Raw genomic sequence first — 21,302 nt, forward strand, 5'->3', positions numbered from 1 at the left:
TACTTCTGCTCCCAAATCGCTGTAGTGACGCACTTCGCATTGAATTTCTCGGCAGACGTCGGGTTCTCTTCAGCGTCCTCTATTTCGTTCCCCACTTTTTGTTTGTTTGCTGGTTCATGTGAAATGATCAGAACCGATGAGGAAGGCGTGTGAGACAGGAAGGGGGTGTCCTCGCAGCGGCGCGAGCCTCTATTTTGCGCTCTTACGTCGTCTCGCGCTGCCGCGCACAGAACAATGTAACCGCCACCTGCAGCCGTTGGAACTGATGCTCTCTGCCGTCCATTTGGCTGGCAGCGAGATAAGACCACAGCCCGCACGGCGCGGTGATTGGTTGACGGGGATGTCTGAAAAAAACTGGGGAGGCGGGGCTTAGCGAGGCGGTGAATGGGCGGCTGATGTGGACGAGCCAAAGGCGAAGTGTGGAGGAGAGAGGAGACTGCGAGCAGGTAAGGGTTTCAGGGAGTAGTCCAGATGGATGTTGCGAGGGGCACCATCCAAATGGACAAGGATGTGGCTCCGTTACCGGGAGGGGCTAACAAGGTGTAGGGAATTACACCTTAACTGGAGAGAGGAGGGGTGGTGGTGGAGGCATGTGAACACCACATTATGCTCAGATCTCTATTCTTCTCCTGTATACATAGTAAAACAGGCATTAGTAACCGCGCCTTGAGCGGCGTTGAGCGCATAGGGTGGGCGATATGAATGATATCCCCTCCCCGCAGCATGCCACGGCCGCATCCAGCATTGTATCACATGGAGGAGCCCGCCCTTCTTGACACACCCTCCTCCATCAGGGAGCCCACAGGCGTGGAGGCTTCAGCTCATCACTCGCCGTACTACTTTATTACCATATATGCAGTGTCTATATGCTACTATATACTGTCCTGGGGTGGGACAGTTTGCCTTTCAGTCTCTTGCCTAGTAACATCCTCGTGCTGGGAGTAGCCATGCGTGGTTGCATCACCCTCATGTACCATGCTTTATGGCTCTTGTTCATATTTTCAATGGCGTAACACAAAATGATGGGCGAGGGCTATATACTTTAGTGCGTGGCCCTGAAATTCCCACCAGGCGTGTGGGGCCCAATGCCACGCATGCATGGATTTGCAGTGGTGGCTGAATAGTGGTAACCCTGCGCTGCAGCAGATATAGGTATGCACGTCATGCCCCTATATTTTCCTTGCACCCTTGCTCATTGTTTGTGCACTTTATTTTATTTCTACACAGCTTGCATTTTCCTTCCTTGTTGGTTGTTTTTTTTGTGTGCTGAATCTTAAGAAATATTAATGTATAATTTGGTAAAGGAACAATCTAAATAAATGATATGATGACATAATGAAGTCTGCACCCAGTGGCGTGTGGATGAAACTCCTGCCATGCCCTTACTATGTAAATCCGAGGCTTACAGAAAACCCCTTCATGAAGTCTGCACCCAGTGGCGTGTGGATGAAACTCCTGCCATGCCCTTACTATGTAAATCCGAGGCTTACAGAAAACCCCTTCATGAAGTCTGCACCCAGTGGCGTGTGGATGAAACTCCTGCCATGCCCTTACTATGTAAATCCGAGGCTTACAGAAAACCCCTTCATGAAGTCTGCACCCAGTGGGGTGTGGATGAAACTCCTGCCATGCCCTTACTATGTAAATCCGAGGCTTACAGAAAACCCCTTCATGAAGTCTGCACCCAGTGGCGTGTGGATGAAACTCCTGCCATGCCCTTACTATGTAAATCCGAGGCTTACAGAAAACCCCTTCATGAAGTCTGCACCCAGTGGCGTGTGGATGAAACTCCTGCCATGCCCTTACTATGTAAATCCGAGGCTTACAGAAAACCCCTTCATGAAGTCTGCACCCAGTGGCGTGTGGATGAAACTCCTGCCATGCCCTTACTATGTAAATCCGAGGCTTACAGAAAACCCCTTCATGAAGTCTGCACCCAGTGGCGTGTGGATGAAACTCCTGCCATGCCCTTACTATGTAAATCCGAGGCTTACAGAAAACCCCTTGACCAATATTGAAAATGCAAATCCACCTTCTGCGTGCTCCTCGTCATTTCAAGGTCCTTCCCAGCACAAGAGAATCGGGGTATGTGTGTGCCCCACGCCATCTCATCTTTACAGCTAACTGCTAATGCTTTTTATTACTGAAGTTTCCACCCCTACCAAAATCAAAAGTAAAACTGCGCGAGAGGCAGTGAAGGAGAGTCAGAGGATGCCACCCTGTCTGTAAGACATAGCACAGATTTCTAGGATCAGAGAAGTTTAGGACTTGGCAGGCTGATGAAAAGTACAGAGATCAGATTTAGGGCAAGTCATTTTTGATCAACACAGCACATGTCTACTGCCAGTTAGGCACACATTTTCACATATAAAGTACCATTACTGCTAGATTAGGGGTCACTTTGGGAAGGAGAGTGGGACTCATCTCTTCCTGGCATGAAGCAGTGAGTGTGCACCTTACACCTATTCCATGTGAGTTACTGTATTACTGTACAATTGATATTCTTCTCCTTTGTTGTACATATGCTGGCCTTTCTTGCCATTGCTGGCAGGTCACTATATATATAAATACCTACATGCATTGTTGATGGATTTAGCTTATGGTGAACGGATTCATTACGCATTTGTGAGTATACTCTATAACGTATTGATTCGCTAATATTATGTGTTGCAGAAACTAGTTTGTGTATCCAAATTGTGATTTTCAAAGGTAATATCTCCTCAAGATCTTCTCTACGGGTTGATAGTACCTGCACAGTGAATAACCAACTGATCACATGATATTCATGGTTGTGTTCTTTGACATGTGCTACATTATGAGCACTGTATCCACGTAACCCCTAGTAGAAGACCTGTGCGCGCCTGTTCTAATTCTGACCTTCCTTATTATTTTTCTAACGTGTAGTAAACCTCTTCCTAGCATTAAATAATAGTAATGTTCATGTCAGACTGTGCCCATCTTTAAAAACTGGAATGACATGTGTTATTTTTACCCTGTTGAATGTGTTCATTTTATTGTGCCTGCATGGATAATGGGCTGAGACAGATCTGGGCAGTGGCAGTGTTTGATGGCATACTTCAACATTTTTGCATTATTGCAATAAATATTGCCCATCAATTGCCCACCACAGTACATGGCCTGTTGACAGTGTCAAAAGCTTCAGGTAGGTCTAGGTAGACTACCTAAATGGAGACCTTCCACTACCTCACTGCAGCTTCGCAACATTAGAAGAAACAGACAGTTAACTGAGGTAAACCTACTAAACCAGGAACCTGTTAAAAGGAGGTATAATTCCCTTTGTCTCTTCCCAAATAACAAGTTCTTTTACGAAGAATCTGGGGGAAAATGTTAGCGAAGACATAGAGTGCTTCTGTCATCCTGTAATTGGCCGGGGATACCTTACACTCTTCTTAAAAAAGGCATCATTTATCTGGGTCCAAGCTGTGGTGTAACTAACTCCCTTTAAGGACAAGCTTGCAAAAAAAGGAGTCTACAATTAATTCAAACCCAACTAATAGGGTCCCTTTCGATTGGTAATTTGCATATTCCATCAGGGCCTGGGGCACTTGGTGGTTTTAAAGCAACAATTATTTCAGTAATATCCTGAGTGCAGGCCGAACAATGGCAACTATGCATAACTGCCAAATTGGGAACCTCTTTCCATATTCAACTCAAGATTGGGTTGACCAAGGCAGTTGGGCCCTTTATTTGTCATGTTAATTTTCCTCCAGAATTGACAGTCGCCTTGACAAGAAGTAATTTCGAACTTGGCTAATATTAGTAATAGAAAGGAAGTGAGCTTGCGATGGGAAATCACCACTATTCTAATACATGGATGTTTTTATGGCCTAGATCAAAAGAGCATTTTCTTTTAGAAATGTGTAAAGAATGTATGCAGCTTCTCGTGTTCAAGTTGCTGCCTAGCCTACCAACCCTACCACAGTCTCAAAGGAGCTGAAAAATGGGTCCTGATTAGTCAAATTCACCTGGGCATATATATAAACGTACTAACCAAGTTAATATAATAATGCCAGAGCTCAATCTTCCTCAAGATTGATCATCCATTCAATTCAGTTAAGCCCAGTATTGAAATACATGTCAGTAGAGGCACTGCTTTGTACCGAAATAGTTGTTGTGCACTCCCATTTACAGGTTAAAGGGAAGTGGTCACTTTCAGATCTAGCAATCACTTTAAAAGGCGCAATAATTGGACAGTGTGCAGCTGGGTAAATAATGTCGTTTATGACTGAGGCAGAGCTGGCTGCACGCCTGGGGAAAGAGTCTTCAAACCTCCCGTTTAACTTTCTTGAATGTTGGCTTTCCAAATTATCCTGCCGAACCTTGCTTTGTGATTCTTTAACAGCTGCGGTAAGTGGGGCTCATTCATTTGATTGTTTTCATCTGATGGCATACTTCATCCAAAGGAGCTATGGAGGGGCATGTGACATTAATGTCACCTACGGCGAAGGTGGGTGCACCAGAGTAGGACTCTCCAATTTTCAAGTAAGCTTTTAGAATGTGACTAAATGATTTTGTAGTAGTTAGTACCGGGAGGCAATCATATGGGTTAATTATAAGCAACACCTCATGGCAATTAGTAGTAGACGAAAGCACCACTAAGGAGAGATTGGCTCAGAGGACAAAGTTCGCTTTTTTGGAATAAGACAAGAAATTCTTTACCGCAGTCATCAGGCCATCTTTTTGACAATCACGTTTTTGCACCAACCGCGGGATCATTAATTATGATGAGTCAGTCAATGTAAATGTCATTATTTAAGTCTACCGAGAAGCAATGACATAATTTAATATAAAGTTCAGAAAAATAAATATCCGATAGGTAACCTAAAACCTCTCATATTCCATGACAATATGGACAGTTGGTCAGCTGTGGATCAGCACACCTCCAGGACCCTGAACGATTTTGATTGAAATACCTCTGTGAGCCATAACCATGATGCACAAGAAACCTCACTGAGGGCTTCAGGATTCATTTTGACAGGAAAACCTGTGTCAACCTCTTATGCCCCATTAGCCTCTAAACCTGAAGCTGTTGCCATTGCACGCTTTGATATGTTTTCCTTAAAAAGGGACAAAAGGGGAAGGTGTCAAAGGTTAACTTTATGTTTTCAGAAAGCCTCAGGTTCGAAACAACCTCCACCTTACAAGAATACCCTCCCCCCATGATGGACTGGGAACATCATAATCTTGTTTCCTTGTATCTTGTATATAAGTTGGGATCAAGGAAGGGGATCTGGTTGAGCAAAATTTAGCACATGTGCAAGCCAAACTTTCAGTGGACAGCTCACAGCTAAACTCTACCAATTCCATATTTGAAGAGCTAATTACTCGCAGTGCAGGGCAGATAAGGTAAATATTAACCCTTCAGTTCATTATATCGGAAAGGTAGCGATAAGGTGGGCATCACGTGTGTCCACTGTTTCACACTCTTTTGGTGTCCACAAGCAGGTTAATCATTTTCAGTATTAAACAGTGATTTTCCATCTTGTAATCAAGCTGTATTTACCACCAGTGGTTTTCACTTGGAATACCGCAAACAGGAAATACTCTCATAGGCTGTAATGTGATTGGTGCTAAAACAGACAGTATTTGTAAAATGCCGGCAGTTTTATCATTATCGGCATGTCCGTAGTGAGGCCCTACATCTCAAACTCTGTGTAGTCTTTCTGCTATATTAATCATGGGATGTACCCTTCCTATAAAATTATAGTTTCTCAACAAAAGATCTCAGAAATAAATCAACATATTTTGACATTGGCTGTAACATGGAATGATTAAATCCTCAATATGAAAAGTTGGCCGTGTGAATTAGTTCAGGGTAAAGACTCCCTTTTAAGCCATCCCAGATCTCAAGTAGTGCGTATGACACTAAAACGTGTTAGCGAAACAACATATCTCATTCGGACAGTTGTAATTGATTTTCGCAGCTACTGCTAATTCATTAACAAATGTAAACAATACCATATCATCCAGTTTCATCATCAAAGAATGATTGTTACGTAACGTCGTGCTTATATCTCTCTTCCCAATTTGGATGAGTATGTTGCTCTTTGTTCTTTCCGGGGCAATTGAAAAGTCAAACAGGATGTTGCTCATGATCCAAACTTATGATGTGTGAACAAAAATACGATAGGAAATATGGGGCTACTGCATCTGTTTTTTCTTTTGATGTATTATCAACACAGAAGAATTTAGTATTATCTGTTCTAAAAAGATGCTTCATATGTAAGAGTCAAAGGTGTTATGAATAGTGCATAGCTTCCATTGGGATGACTTTGAAGTTCTGAATCCTTGTCTGAGAGTGCACATCTAAATGTAATATGTCAGGGGCAAGTGGGTGCATCTATTTTGTGAAGGTTGTTTACCTGTGGTGAATGTATATGTTATGTTAATACGCTTTCGTAATGCACCCATTCTGACCATAGGGGTCTTTCAGTGAAGGGGCTTGTCGGAATAGTTGTGTATTGTGCCCATTCCCAGAGCAACCAGACCGTGGTCTGTGGAGGTAAAGGAAGAGGGCAAAGAAGTGAGAGAGGCTAGGTCAGCATGAGTAGGATATAAACAAACAGACATGCAATTGTCAAGAGGTTAATAGGAGGGTCTCTGATTGTGGTAGTAGAGGTGCAGGTGTTCCCTATGGTAATGTATCAAAGAGAGAGCTGATCAGGAAAAGTCAGAAAGAAAAGCAACCAAATAGCAACCATTTTCCATTAAGGAACTTTCTCGGGCATTGTTACATGGTAATCGAATTATTCACCAAATGGTTGGATGAAGCATGTCCTTGAAGTGAGCCAGTTTCTCCACTCAGCAAAGTTTTAAATGAACCCACCCTCTACGAGAGAGAGGCAATTAAGTCTTCCCTTTTGGGTGTTCTGGGATAATGACAGAAGTAACCGTGACTAGGCTGTCAGATAATGGTAATGTGTACTTAGTGTTAAGGAAGTAAACCCCTGAAGTCCCCATTGTTTATCTTTCCGATGACCTAGAGTCTCATATACTGTGATGTATCTAGAGGTGTTGTCAAATGCTCAGTTGGCAAAGGAAACATGGAGAAAAGTTAATGGCATGCATTGCATTCATAACATGTTATGTACATATATAGTATACCGTGGTATGTTATGTTGCAGAGATGTTTTACCTGTGCAAAATCCCCACTATAGTTTGTTTGTTTATTTGATATGGCGCAAACCACAACCCTCAGGTAACTGGGCGCAGGCATTACAAGGATATTTACGAACTTGGTTACAGAACATTTCAAGGATACTTGAGAGAACCTAGTTACATAGGGAAGTAAATGCATATGTACATAGGAAAGTAGGTACAAGAAGGGGATAGTAAACATATTTTGGCCTAAAGTGCAGCTTTGCTAACACAGAGAGCCACCATGGAAATGTGTGCATTCTGCAGCCTGGAAGCAAAGAACATTTTTTTTTTGTTTTTTTTTTTTAAACTTTATTTAACAGTTGTGGTACATAACAGTGCAGCAACATGACAATTCAAACTCGCGTATATCATGTACAATCGATACAGCTTTTCAACACAACATGTGGTATTTACAGAACAGAAATATTATTAGGCCTTGCCGGGCTACTGTTAGCTGAGTCCATTTCACTTAGGTATACCCTGAACGTGGCCCAGATGTCTTTTGGTTTGAATGGGCTTGGTGGCGTCATCACATAATACTCCTCACATTCATTTACGTACATAAGTTCCTTGAGAAAATGATTCACCTGTGGTGCCTGTGCACTTTTCCATTTTTGCAGGATACACTTTTTGGCTATCGCACACGCGATGTTAAAGAGCCTTCTGGTCACCTCAGATCTCTTTCCTATATCCCCAAATAGGTATTTTAATGGTGTGAGATTTGCCGGTATCTGTGTTACCTCTTCTAGAATTGTTGCCACTTCCCCCCAGAATACCTTTATGTGTGGGCAGCTCCAAAACATGTGGAATGAGTCAGCCTGGTCGGCCCCGCATTTCTGACATCTGCCTGGGTCGTTTCGTGTGAATTTTGCAATTTTTTGAGGTGTGTAGTGTAGCTTATTCAACACTTTAAATTGGATCAGCCGGAGACCTGCATTCATGGACACCCTCTTAGTGAGCTCACAGTATCTCTCCCAGGACCCATCGGTGATGGTGGCACCCAGTCTCCTTCCACGGGACTCGGGGAGCGGTCGCAGGCAGCGCCGCAGTCGTCCCTGGGCGGGCGATCGCTCGACTCCTTCTTCTTCGTGTCCAGGATATTGCGAGGCACACGGTGCCCCTCCCCCACCTCGGCTTGTCGTCAGACGTCCCTGGAGCCCACTGATGGCCTCGCAGGCCCCCGCCAGCCGCCGGAACTGCCGAGCAGGATATCTCCGCACCTCGGTCCCGGTTTTTCACCGTTTCTTTTTTTAGTATGTGTGCTGGATCCTCCGCCACCCAAATGTAGCTTCCAGTAGAGTCTGGGACGCTCCTGACAGGATTTTTTGGAAAAAAGGATTGTGTCCGAGCTGGAGCTCTCACACTAGGCGGCCATCTTCCATGTGCGCAACAGCGCCCCCCTGAAGCAATGAACATTTTAAATAGGAAACTCCATTGACAGGAGTAATTAGAGGGCACACTTGCATGAAGGTGGTGACATTTTAACCTATGGAAAAATACTGACACAAGCAGCACAAGGGAAAACGAAGAGATGGCCTGTATTTACTGCGAGATGTAAAGCATATTTAATGTAAAAAATGCAGAAAGTAAAAGCATCATGTATTTTGCTGTTCCTAGGAATTAAGCTCAAAGCTGGACAGAACAGAAGACCTTTACTCATGAGATTCAAGAACAGTTCCCCATGTCCTTATATTTGCCAAGCCTGCCTTCCCCCTATCTGGAAAATCTCTTTGAAGCTTCTGCCAGCCAGGGAATGGGACGCCACCTGTGCCTTACCAAAGTTTATTGGGGGGATGGAATAACAGCACTGAATAAACAATGACCCAGTTTATAGATGTGAACTCTGAATAATCCCCCAAAATTCAACTACATTCGTGGTGCCTCCCTATGCAGACAGACAGTTGACATGCAACAGAAGACCACCACATGATGACAGGAGGTGGAGCTTTCGTCTCTGCCCTCAAAGATAAGGGAATAATTGGTCTATTAGTTCTAGGAAAAAAACATTTAAATGACTTTGTAGCAGGCAGTGTTAACAAAGAAACAGATGGCTTGACCTACATCTAAGTGGAAAAAGGAAATGTGATGTGTAATTGAAGTAATAATTATGCATATGACTTGAGATTACCATGGATGCTATGGGAAAATCATAATGGTTGATTATCTCGTGCACCATAATTCCTACCGAAATGGTTCAAATATTTTGGAAAAGCGTATGAAAAGACCTATCCAGTGATGTAACATTCGACCGTGGGACCCAGAGTTAGAAACTGAAATGTGATTCTAGCGTCTCAGAACAAGCTACGAAGTGGAGAGTCAGGAAGGTGGTATCTTATTAAATTAGATATCCACCTGTAAAATCTTGGGTTGATGATACATTTATACTTTATGAAGAAATAAAAATATATCCGCCATTCACCCCTGCAACCGCATGCCGAAATGAGACATAGTGCGTTACGACTGGCATGATCAGACACATTCACAAATATAGGGTTTGTGACTCTTATTTGTAAATTGGAAAAAGTTGTCAAGTTGTAGATTTTTGAAGTTCATAACTGTAGTGTTCAGAAATGCTAATGCAGATGGGTGGAGTTATATTTACCAGAATTGGAGCCTAGTAACTAAAGGAACCAATCAGTGCAATGGGGTGGACACTAGAGGTCCAATCCAAATCGTGAGACAATAAGCTGGCAGCTAATAATTTAGATATTTTGGGGTGTGATTATGGGTTTAAAAGGAGATGCACAATGGGAAATGGGGAGAGTTGTCTGAACGGATCCGAGTGATAACTGCTGACAAATTGCTGGAGAACCAACATTGCCTGATAGACAGAGAGATTAATAGGAAAATCAGGAAAAGAAACAGAGGTTGGGTATCTATTACCAGGAGAGGTAAATAGAGGGATGCTGGAAGCTATCCATGATTGATCTTGGAGTCTGCCTAGGTTCCTGTCCTTTACCAGGAGATGATCCAGGAGGCTTCGCGTTTTTATTCCTGAGCACAACCCCCCAGAGATGTTCATTGTAAGTAAACTTGTCCAACAGAACCAAGTATTTTGGGGATCTGCTTGAATTAATACCTTCCCCTTATTTATCGGTTGGCATACGGAAGTAGATCCCTAGCCTTTTCTTAACAAGTAATAACGTGTGTCCCTCTGTACAACAACAAAAATACTCCCACACAATTCATACCCCCAATGACGCAACTATACAATCGCCTGCACTATGCGCCACTTTTGTCTAACAGAGTTCGCCACACGCTATGCACCTCTCCTGCTCTACCGTAGGCATACACACACCAGAGCCCATTCCCTTTCGGGTTGTACACTCTAATATCATCACTTCTACAACCGATCAACCTCCCTTCTCAGAGGATGCGTCCTATACATCATAAAAATAATCTATCCCTCCCCCTCCCTGCACTATTGTCACAGTTTATAACAAGGCACACTCCAGCCTGGAACTCCTTCCCCGACAAGGAATGCGGCGTACAATAAAGTGCTTTTTATTTTTAATAAACCACAGATTCGTTTTGAGTAGGCTTCCAACCCGTCTCGCACCCAACCTTCACAAACACCCCATATCACAATGGACTAGGAACCAGGCCGGTGTGTATCCATAAGATATTTATTAATTTATTATTTAATTAAAAATTAAAAATCAACAATTTTACAACAGCCACCAATGTTGTGGCAATGCCAATGTAATGATTCCAACAGAACAATTGGTTCAGAAATCCTATCACAGTTTACACAGATCTTTAATGTCAAAACAGGAAAAAGAAACAGTTTTCAATCAAGTGATAGCATCAAGGTTTAGCACTCACCCCTGCAATTCTCACCCCCAAAAATCAGCTAACTTAATTCCTTTGAATGTAAGGCAGTGGCAAGGTTTAAGGATAAAATCGGATTTCAAATAAAGCCCACCACCCCAAAATGGGAAGTCAGAAAAGAAAAGGAAACTCATTTTTGGAGCAAAACGGCAGAATCGGATTTGAATTATTACTCGGCACGGCTACTCAAAACTGCTAGGGGACAGAATAAAAGAAATTCGTGTTGTTACACTTGAGATAGGGAAGCTTAGAGACTACTAATCAGTACACAGAACAATGTGGAAATGAGGTAAGGAAATCGATTTTTTTGGGGATAAAGCAAATGCAAATGGAAACAAAATACAAACGGCAAATGGAAATTTGTTTTACACTGGAAATCAGTTTTCAAAGACAAGGACAGGGGCACATAGAAGATAGGATTCTAGGCAAAAGGGATTGCTCTCAATGGGACCACGGTTTGGGGTTTTCAATAAGACAGATGCAAGTTAGGAGTTCATGGGGTAATGAACACAATACATGGGCAAATTCGATTTTCAGTTACACAGAGACTATGGCCCTCATTACGACCCTGGCGGAGAACCATGGTGCAATTTGCACCATGGTCCATGGCGCTAAGCTGCCAACTCCGCCATGGTGGTTGGCGGACTTACCGCCCCATTCCGACCTTGGCAGGGCGGTAAGTCCCCAATCCCCATTTACCCTTCCCCATTCCCATTTTTGCCCCATAGGGTATAATGGGAGTGGGGAAGGCGTTAATTACGCCACCGTAAATTACGGTGGCGTAATTAACAACAAGTCCCGTAGCGCCATGGATTTTTCCGCCTGCAAAAAGCAGGCGTAAAAATCACCATGGCGCTACGGGAACTCGTACTCAGGCGGAAAGGTACGCCATGGTTTACGCCGGCGTAAACCCCTTTCCGCAAGGGTCGTAACGAGGGCCTATATCTGTTGAGGCTATACTTTAATAACTATAGTTATTAAAGAAAGACACTAGGCACAAGGGGGTTAATTTCAAATTTTAACCAACTCGTACCATGAATTTCAATGGGGAATTCATTGATTTACTTCAAAATAATTCTATGGATTTATACAGACAACTGAGGGATTAATCAAAGGAATACGCTAACGCACACAGGCCAATACAGATTCTACTATGGAAAGGTGAATGAATTATACTGGCAATTTGGGACTTTCAATGGGATTTTCAATGGGGTTTCAATGGGATGCAATGTTACAAAAGGAGAGGGGTATGCAATTTGGGGCTGGGGTTATTTGCTACTTACAAAGTAAGCCTTGGTTTGGGATTCTGCAAAGTCAGCTGGATCTCAGGACCCTCTGGACAGCTAGGCAAGGGGTCTGGTCACTGCACTCTCCTGGATGGGATTCTGGACAGCTAGCTGTATCTTATGGCACCCTGGACAGCTAGTCAAGGGTCTGATCTCTGCACTCTTCAAGATGGTAAGGTTCAGCTTTCCCTCCATCCTCTTTCTCCTGTCTCCCTGCATTCTTGTATGTGTGTCTGTGTGTCTAGTACAGTCTCCCCTTATATAGCCCAAATGACATCATTCATTTTACAATCTAGGGGGAGTACTCTATAATTACTCCTACCCTGGGATAGGACAGCCTACCATTCCTCTCTCCAGCCCCTGGAATCATTGGTTCAGGGGAGGGAGCACCATCTGTCTGTTTGTTATTTATTACAGTTCTTTGTTTCTCAGGCCATCTTTATAGCAAAACTGAGTTATGTATCATAACTTCAAACTTATACTAGCCACCGCCATAAGAAATAGATATGCAGTTTCCGTGGGTAATAGGGAATTAGGCAAGGCGATCGCCAACTCTGTGCAAGGTAGTATGGCCCTTTGGCGCTTTTTTGTTCTTTTCAAGAAATGCATACCAGTTATAACTCTGCAAATGATTAAGCATGTTAATAATCTTATTTCCCACCTTTCCACATTTGTCCCATTTTAAATCAGCCTGAAACGAGTCTTTAGTGGCCATTTCAGTCCACAAAGTCCTAGCAACATGCACAGGGTCTCTTAAGAACCCCGTGGAAATCACATGGAAAAATAGCATAAAACAAAATGATTTCTTATTCTGAGTGCCGGGAAAAATGCCTAAAATGATTCAATCTTTTAATGTCAATCTGGAGGATCTGTCAGATATGGGAGGGTGGTGCATTATCCCCCAAAGCCAACTGTCTCCCCCTGGCTCAGCTTGCAACAAAAGAATGTTGTTACGCCCTTTGAAGTTTGTCAGTTTGTCCTTGGTTGTGGGTGCAGAAGGAGCTCACACTTCTTGGTCAAGCTCTAGCCACACTTGCTTTCTTCGCCCTCCCTGCTAGTACTGCCTTCCAGTCTGGCAAAGCAGGGAATTATAACGTCCTAAGCCACATCAGATGTCATTGCGGAATAGTTCACTTACAGGTGCGACTTCCAGTGGGAGGCTAGGCTTTCTATTGAGAAGTTTCCTTCCAGAGACAAAAAAAACATTTTTTCCAGTCCTCTGAGCCTCTTCTAAGGTGTTGGAAGTCATGTGGGACAACATACAATGTACATGGCTTTAGTCAACACCCCACCCGCAACATATTTCACTAACATTTCTGTGCGAGCAGAGCTGTCCTTTCAGGGTGATTTTTAGAAGTAATTGTCCCTTTTTTTCTTTCACACGTGTGGAAGCCGTATTTTATCTAACGTTTGAAATGATGTTCCGTAGGTCAAAACCAAGCCGTTTTTGATTTGCAATGTTTAGAGTGCTGCTGTTCACATGAAACGGGAAACAAAAGCTGTGTCGGGTTGCAATGTTGAAATCCTTTCCCCTCCTGTGAATTATCAATGAGACAAGGCCGTCTTGGGATGTAGTGCATAATTTCTGGTTATTCAGATGAAAGAGACACAAACGCAGGGACGTTTTTGGGGAAATGTTTAACTGCTTGCCACACATGTGCCAGGGAAAGAAAAGCACAGCCATTTTTGGTGGCAATGTTTAATGCAGCTTTTCAGGTGACAGGGATTTCTGCTTAGGGCCTGTAAATGCACCCCACACTATTGTGTTTTCTTGCATGGTTGTATTCACATCCTGGATACTCTCGAGTCCCTTTGGTAATGAGCCTCCACCACAGGCTCACCCTTCCACTGAGCGCAGGGCGGTGCTCGGGAACTGGCAGATGTTTGTGAACTCGGTGTCTGCAGAGCCTCCTAAGTTTTACAGGGATTCTATTGGTTCGTAGACATTGCCTCCTCGAAGGTTCTGTTGATTAGTGAAGCGTAATTGAAGCAAACAGTTCAACAGTTTCTCATTACAATGCCTCCCTATGAGGTATCACATTTATTCACACCCCATGCCGGAACAACTTGTTATTACTGAAGTAACATTTGTGCTAACCGCCAGAACTTTAATACACTGCCATTGATCACCATTGAGAACAGAACACAAGACACCCTGCAGCTGGTGGGAAAGTGGACATTCACATGATACCTATTGAATAATGACCATTGCAAACTCTGTAGTAGATACTTTAGCGGCTGGTTACCTTGTCAGAGCTCAAGAACTTACCGTCTGATTGGTCCTCCCAGGAACACCACTCCATCCAGTGTTCCGTTCCCACAGCCGCCTGCCAGTGGGCATCGGCAGTCATGTGATCAGCATACTGGTACAGAGCCACCCTCCTTGTTGCCATGTAGGGATGCTAGTTTGGCTGACCACCCTGTAATTACATCACACAGTTTTAGTTATGTTGGCTTTCTCATAATAAGCAGGTTGAGTCACACACCCCTTTGCAGCGGCCTGTCGTATTGGCCACATGTTTCAGATCGAGGTTTCTCAGTTCCAGCCCGCCCCGAGGGATTTCCCACTACATGTGTTTATGATGGGGCTATTTTTATCCTTCCCCTTCTTTAGCAAATCATAGCACAGTATCTTGGACTGTGTGTACACCCAATGCATCATTACCCTCTACCGTTCCCGGTGAAGGCCTTTGCACGGAATGCCTGTGGCTTAGAATGTCTGTGTCACTTTCTGTGTAGCTGCACCCACCGTCCCCCTTCTTTATTCTCGCAGTTAATAGGTGTGTCCCCCTGTCTGGCGCTGAATTAGCACCTTTAACACATTACTGAGGCTGATGTCACTGCTATCATTTCTCGATCACACCCTACGGCCACTCCTTCTGAACCTCTTCCTGCGACTTTGGTGAAACCAATCTTTTCTGCGATTGCCCCAGTTCTCACCCTACTTCTTTAATCTATCTCTGGCCTCTGGTGTGTTTCCTTCATCTTTTAAAATGGCAATTGTCATTCGACTTCTTAAAAAACCATCTTGCTCTCCTTCTGACCCATCAAATTTCCAGCCTATTTCTTTGCTTTTGAAACTACTGTAGCATCTTGTGCATACTCACTTTTCCTCTTTTCTTAACACACATAATCTTCACCCTTCTACTCAATCTGAATTCTGTTCTTTCTGTATCTGATCACATTCTTCATGCTCGTCACCGTAAACCTTTTTCCATTTTGATTCTGCTTGACCTCAGTGCCTCTTTTGACACTGTGGATCACTCTGCTTCACTTTTGACTCTCTCCTCCATTGGGGTTCCAGGTTCTGTTTTAAAATGGTTTCCTTCTTATCTTGCAAATTGTTACTTTTCTGTCTCCTGGAAGGATCTTATTTCTTGCTTTTTTTATCTCTGCCACTTGTCCCTCAGAGTGTCTGTCCTGGGTTCGTCTCTATTCACGCATTATACCTCTTCTCTGTCTTCTCTTATCACAGACTTTGGTTTTCTGGTGCACTTGTATGCTGATGACACTCAGATCTTTCTGTCTTTTCCTTCTTTCAATGATTTTATTCACTCTTGCTTATCTTCCTGTCTTGTGGCCATTTCTTCTTGGATGTCTTCTCATTTTCTTTGTTTAAACACTAAGAAAACTAAAATCTTCTTTTGTTCCATCTTCTTCTAAAATCTCTCCTCCCCCGTTGATTTTATTCCCTCCTCTGTTTCTTCCTTTATCATCTCAGGCACATAATCTTGGCAACTTATTTGGCCCTTCCTTTTCTTTTCAGACTCACATTTCTCCTGTTGATTGTTCTTGTATTTTTAATTGATTTAACATTAAGAAAATTCATCCCCTGCTCGCTTTTTGCCTTTGCAAAAATGTTACTCCAAACTTTGGGTTTATCTCAGCTCTACGTAATATTGTTGCTCACTTTATCTTGATCTTCCTAAGTTTGTTCTTCTTCCATTACGGTTGCTCCCTCATTCTGCAGTCCGCATTCTTTTGCTTCCCACTCCGTCTTCCCACATTTCTCTCTTTTTGGCTCGCCTTAAGTTACTACCGGTTGAGCAGCACTGTGAATTTCATTTTGTTCTTCAAATCTATTCATGCGCTAGATCATCCTCATTTATGTGCTCTGATTTCACTTCAGCATCCGTCACATAATCTTCGTTCTACCTCTCAGTTTCTTCTTTCTGTTCCCTCGCCTCTTGGCACTGCTTCTTGTTTTCGTTCTTTTCAATTACTTGCTCCCAAATTTACCTCTGTTAATCCGTTCTTGTTCTAATCTTTTACAATTTAAAAAATGCTTACAAATCCATCTCCTTCATCTTTTCTTCCCTGAATAATGTTTTGTACTCCTTCAGTGATTCATTTTTCTATCATTCTTCTAATATACAGCTATTAATTTGTGAGTCGCTTTGGATAAAAGCACCATATAAATGCAGTAAATAAATAAATAAATATGTGCGTACAAATATGACTTGCAAAAATATATCTGATGTAGAGCTCAAGTGTACATTCTATTGCCTACAATTCCTCCATTAGGAATCAGAATAACTTTTGTACCTGGCAAGGAATCATTTTACGCCCAATTTAACAAAAATGGGGAGTAAAATACTCCCATTTCAAAATCTTTTCTGGGTCCCTACTGGTAACTAAATAAACACAGGTGAAATATATCTTTTTTACTTATTTGGCCACTGAGGTGCTAAGAAATTAATCGAGAAAATACAAAGCCGAGAGGCCTGCATTATTATTTTTATTAATGTGTATTTAAATATGGCAGCTCCTTTTGGAAATGGTATCTTCAGAAACGTGCTGTGGTGAGCCCATGTGCAATGAACAGCTTTTTAATGGTGCCTTTTCACTAGAGATTTTGCAACAAGTAAGTTAGAAAATCAATTTCTTCAAAAAGTGTTGTAAAGCATCTATTATCCTGCCATGTGTAAGAATTGTTTTATGCACAAAATAACTACTCTTAAGGCCCAGTACCATAATTACCACCACCACATAAAACTGTGGTCAAGTGTGTAAGCTAGTGCAAGCTTTTCATCCAGAATTTCTGTAATTCATAATGTTACTTCTGTCACTCAAAAATAAGATCATTGGAATTCAGAATAACATTATATTAAATGTTAAAGACTCCATATTGGTAACAGTCTCCCAACTTCCTATGCAAAATCGAATTCAACCTTCACATTTAAGTCTGAAGGGGATAATGGGCAGGGCAAATTAACTACATCCTTTAGGACTCTCAGATTTGTTTTAGTTCTATTTCTGAATGAAAAGTGAAATGTAGCCTCCTTGACATTTAAGAGCCCAGTGTTTGTCCTACTGGTTGCTGTTATACTTGCCTTCCCAGATATGATTGAGTTGAGCCATCACAACAGGGTACCTGATGAAGCAGCGCAAATAAGGTCTGGCTACACTCACACATATTGAAGGCACCATGGACATGACAAGTGATAGTCCTCACTCATCACTAGATTCAATGGAACCGTTGCTGATGAATGCCCACTGAGATAACGCAAAGGCCATCTTACATGAATCCCAGTGGAGTCTGTTGAACCTTTCAGAGATGCTCAAATCAAATACAATAATCAATAATCTGGCCACTGCTAAAGTAGTAGTGGCCAGACTACCTGTGACCAGACTACCTGTGGCTTCCCTGCACCGGTTTAGCATTCTATCTGTAAGGTCATCATGCGGAGAATCAAAAGTATTGATCTTACAGAGATGATACTTAGATGGCTAACTCCATATTTTGGTCTGATAGCTTCAAGACCACATGTGTCTCTTCAAATCTTTCAAAATCAAAATCAAATCAAGGAAACAGGTTTGGCCCTTACATAGTCTTAAGCAGGTCGGTTCCAGAAACCCATCTGCCAGGAAGTGATAGTCAGCAACCCCTTGGGTGAGTAGCTATGCAGCACACCCCAAGGCATCTAAACGAAAAATAAAAGTTTCACAGAGTATTGTATGTAGAAAGCAGTTTCATCAATTGAGGATCTTATTTCTTAATCATGTTATGTTTTTATTATGAATTTCTAGAGCACAGACTTTTGCCACCGGGAATAACTACTTTGCGCTAAAGCAAATAGGGAATGTGACCTGAAGTGACCAGACGTGCATGACTAAGAGAACAAGTGGAATTTTGCCTGCTTCTGGAAGACTGTGTTATCTGTCGTCGGTAGGGAGCTGCATAGTTTGTGAGCCAGTACTGAGAAAGACCTTTCTCCAGACCTCGATAGTCTAAATCTACAGATACAGACAACCACAGAACCAGCATTTTGCTCAAGGAACACACAGCGGCACGGCGCTGCACCATGGAGAACACTACGAGATATCCTATGCTTCCCTGCACCCAAAGCCACAGTTTTGGTGCCTTGGCCTACACTTCAGGACATGATGAACTGTACCAGTGAGCTCTCTTAAATGTCAAGGGAGGAGTGACCAGAGACAGCTGGGTGAAGGAGAGTACACATTAGATCCCTCTGTCTTGAGCCCAGGTTTTGTGAAATCTGCCAGCATTTCTGGGGCTCTTTGTAGGGGGTCCTCCTCAATGGCTTGAAAAAATCTATCTGGAAATAATTGTGATTAGGAGAGGGGTGGACGTGTCAACTGCAGGCAAGACTGCAAACTACAAAGGTAAAGAGTGAAGCCACCGTGCCAATTACATTAGAATTACTCCCTCCCCCAGCCTTTTGTCTCAGGCCTACACAAAGACACATGTCTGTCAGCATGAAGATGGGTCAGGGATTTAGATGGAGACCATGCTTCTCTTCTATTCTTTCTCAAAGAGAACATGCCCTAACAATCTATTTTCTTCTGCCACCACTCTCTGGAAATCATAGCATGTTGGTGTGATCTCTGAGAAGTCTATAAACTGAAGTATTGCTGCTTTAATAGTGCTATTGTGTGCATCGATAGGGAACTAAGCACCTTTTTGCAGTACCTTTGTGAGTGCCCGACCCTCCCTGGATTCCCCAAAGAGACTTGGGATCATGATACCGACAACGCCATGAGCATAAGCTGCACTATCAGCTACATAAACCTGGGGTAACCCCACATTTCTCTTTGTTTCTGATCTCGACACAGGGTCTACCATTTGGACGCCCTGAAGAAGGTGCCTTATACTGGGCAAGTACTTTAAAGCACGAAACGTGCACCCACTTAACAACACACAGATGAAGACCGAGGACAGAATATGTACCTTTTCTCTTCAGCCACTAGTGTGTTAAATGAATGTTTTATGAACACGTTGGCTTAATACAGAGATATCCCTTAAGTCCAAAGATCCAGACCCTAAAAAGTCAACCCTGAGCACTGAAGTTGTGAGAACTATTAAGAACACTTTGCTCAAACAACTAAATCTCGAGGAAACCTAGCCTCAGAACTCATGTGATATTTCATACATGTCCAATAATTGTTCTGTTCAACTGTATGTCAAACAAAATATGTTGCAGGAAATATTTAGGCCCGATTTATGCTTATTCTTTCCTTAGCACATCGACTGTTTAGCACTAAGGATTTAAAGTGCAACATGGCTATATTTTGCTTTACTTTTGTTTTACCTTGTATATATGTGTCACTGTAAATTGTTCACTACACACTTGTATTATATAATTTGGTTCTTTTTACCACATAAATTGTTTTTTCATTAGAGTTGGTTGCATAGGGTCCTTTTTCTTTCCAACAAATACAGAGCCTGAATAAATAGTGGCATATGCATGAACTGTAGAAAAGGATATAGACCACAACCACTTGCAGAGTCATGAGAAGAGCTCCCCAGCAGTCCCCTTGTCTAACATCCAGTGTTGATTCAGTACAAGACAAGGAAGGAACAAGTTTATGCCCCCATTAAATTTAGGCGGGCTATAAAGAATTAGCTAAATGGGAGAGGGGACAACTTTTCCTTGTTGGCTCAGGCCTACACAAAGACACATGTCCGTCAGCATGAAGATGGGTCAGGGATTTAGATGGAGACCATGCTTCTCTTCTATTCTTTCTCAAAGAGAACATGTCCTAACAATCTATTTTCTTCTGCCACCACTCTCTGGAAATCATAGCATGTTTGTGTGATCTCTGAGAAGTCTATACTGAAGTATTGCTGCTTTAATAGTGCTATTGTGTGCATCAATCAGGGAACTGAGCACCTTTTTGCAGTACCCAAAAGGAAACAATCCGGGGACAGGGCAGGGGACTAAATGTGGACCTTCCTTTATTGAATACAAGTGCCTTTATTAGGAAATTATCTGGCCCTCACTCAAATTGTTCCCACATTTAAAGTTTCTTCTCTACCTCCCCAGGGCCATGCATCTAGCTCCCAAAAAGAAAGTCGATTTTAAAACAGTGACTAGGACTTAATGTCTAGGACTTCACAGGTAATGCCTACATGAGCAGTCTCCCGCAGATAGCTTGTGATCTACTAATAGCTCAACGGCTGCTGTGAGATCCTCTTCTGTCGCCTTATACAGAGTCGCTCTTCTGACAGACCTACAGGAAGTTTAAATGGGATTGATCAAGAAAGGCACATGGAGTCATGCTTATTTGTTTACTAATAATGCATTGCACGAAATAACTTCCAATACAAAGGTCATCTCTTTATGGTCTCTTTGGCCTTACCCGGCAGCAGGGGGAAAATCAGTCCGGAGACAGCTCAGGAGGCATGGATAAAGACACTACAGATAATGTTATGTGCCTGGACAAGTATAGGAGAGGACAAATGGACTTGGATAACCGAGATAAAAGGAAAAAAGGGGCATGCAAGCAGCAGTGGCACAGCTGCACTCTGAAAATATAGCAAGGTGCATGCACCTTTGAGATAGAAAAATGGGCACACTGTGTGATAGGTGAGAAAACATGATACACCGCTTTAAAAGGACACGGCTAAGAAAGCAAGCAATACATACAAGAAATGCATAATCATAAAACCGAATATTGTGAAAATTAAGAAGTAGCTACATATAAATTATGATAAATCAATGTTCTGCTTGTTCACAAACTGTAACCAATTACATTTTCTTCCATTTAGTGCATTGCCCC

At 42.6% G+C, this 21,302-nt stretch overlaps 1 protein-coding gene across 2 annotated transcripts in view; it reads left to right on the forward strand.

Moving 5' to 3' along the window:
• Positions 1 to 226: 226 nt before the first annotated feature.
• Positions 227 to 21,302, forward strand: part of SLCO4A1 (solute carrier organic anion transporter family member 4A1) — a 948,198-nt gene continuing 927,122 nt past the window's right edge. For both annotated transcript variants that reach the window (XM_069650753.1, XM_069650755.1), the window contains exon 1: positions 227 to 446. The gene's annotated coding sequence lies outside the window, so the exon portion shown is untranslated. The remainder of the gene's footprint in view (positions 447 to 21,302) is intronic.

Source organism: Ambystoma mexicanum, chromosome 3p (genome assembly GCF_040938575.1).
Source record: "Ambystoma mexicanum isolate Mex_15411 chromosome 3p, UKY_AmexF1_1, whole genome shotgun sequence".
In the NCBI taxonomy this organism is placed as follows: Eukaryota; Metazoa; Chordata; class Amphibia; order Caudata; family Ambystomatidae; genus Ambystoma; species Ambystoma mexicanum.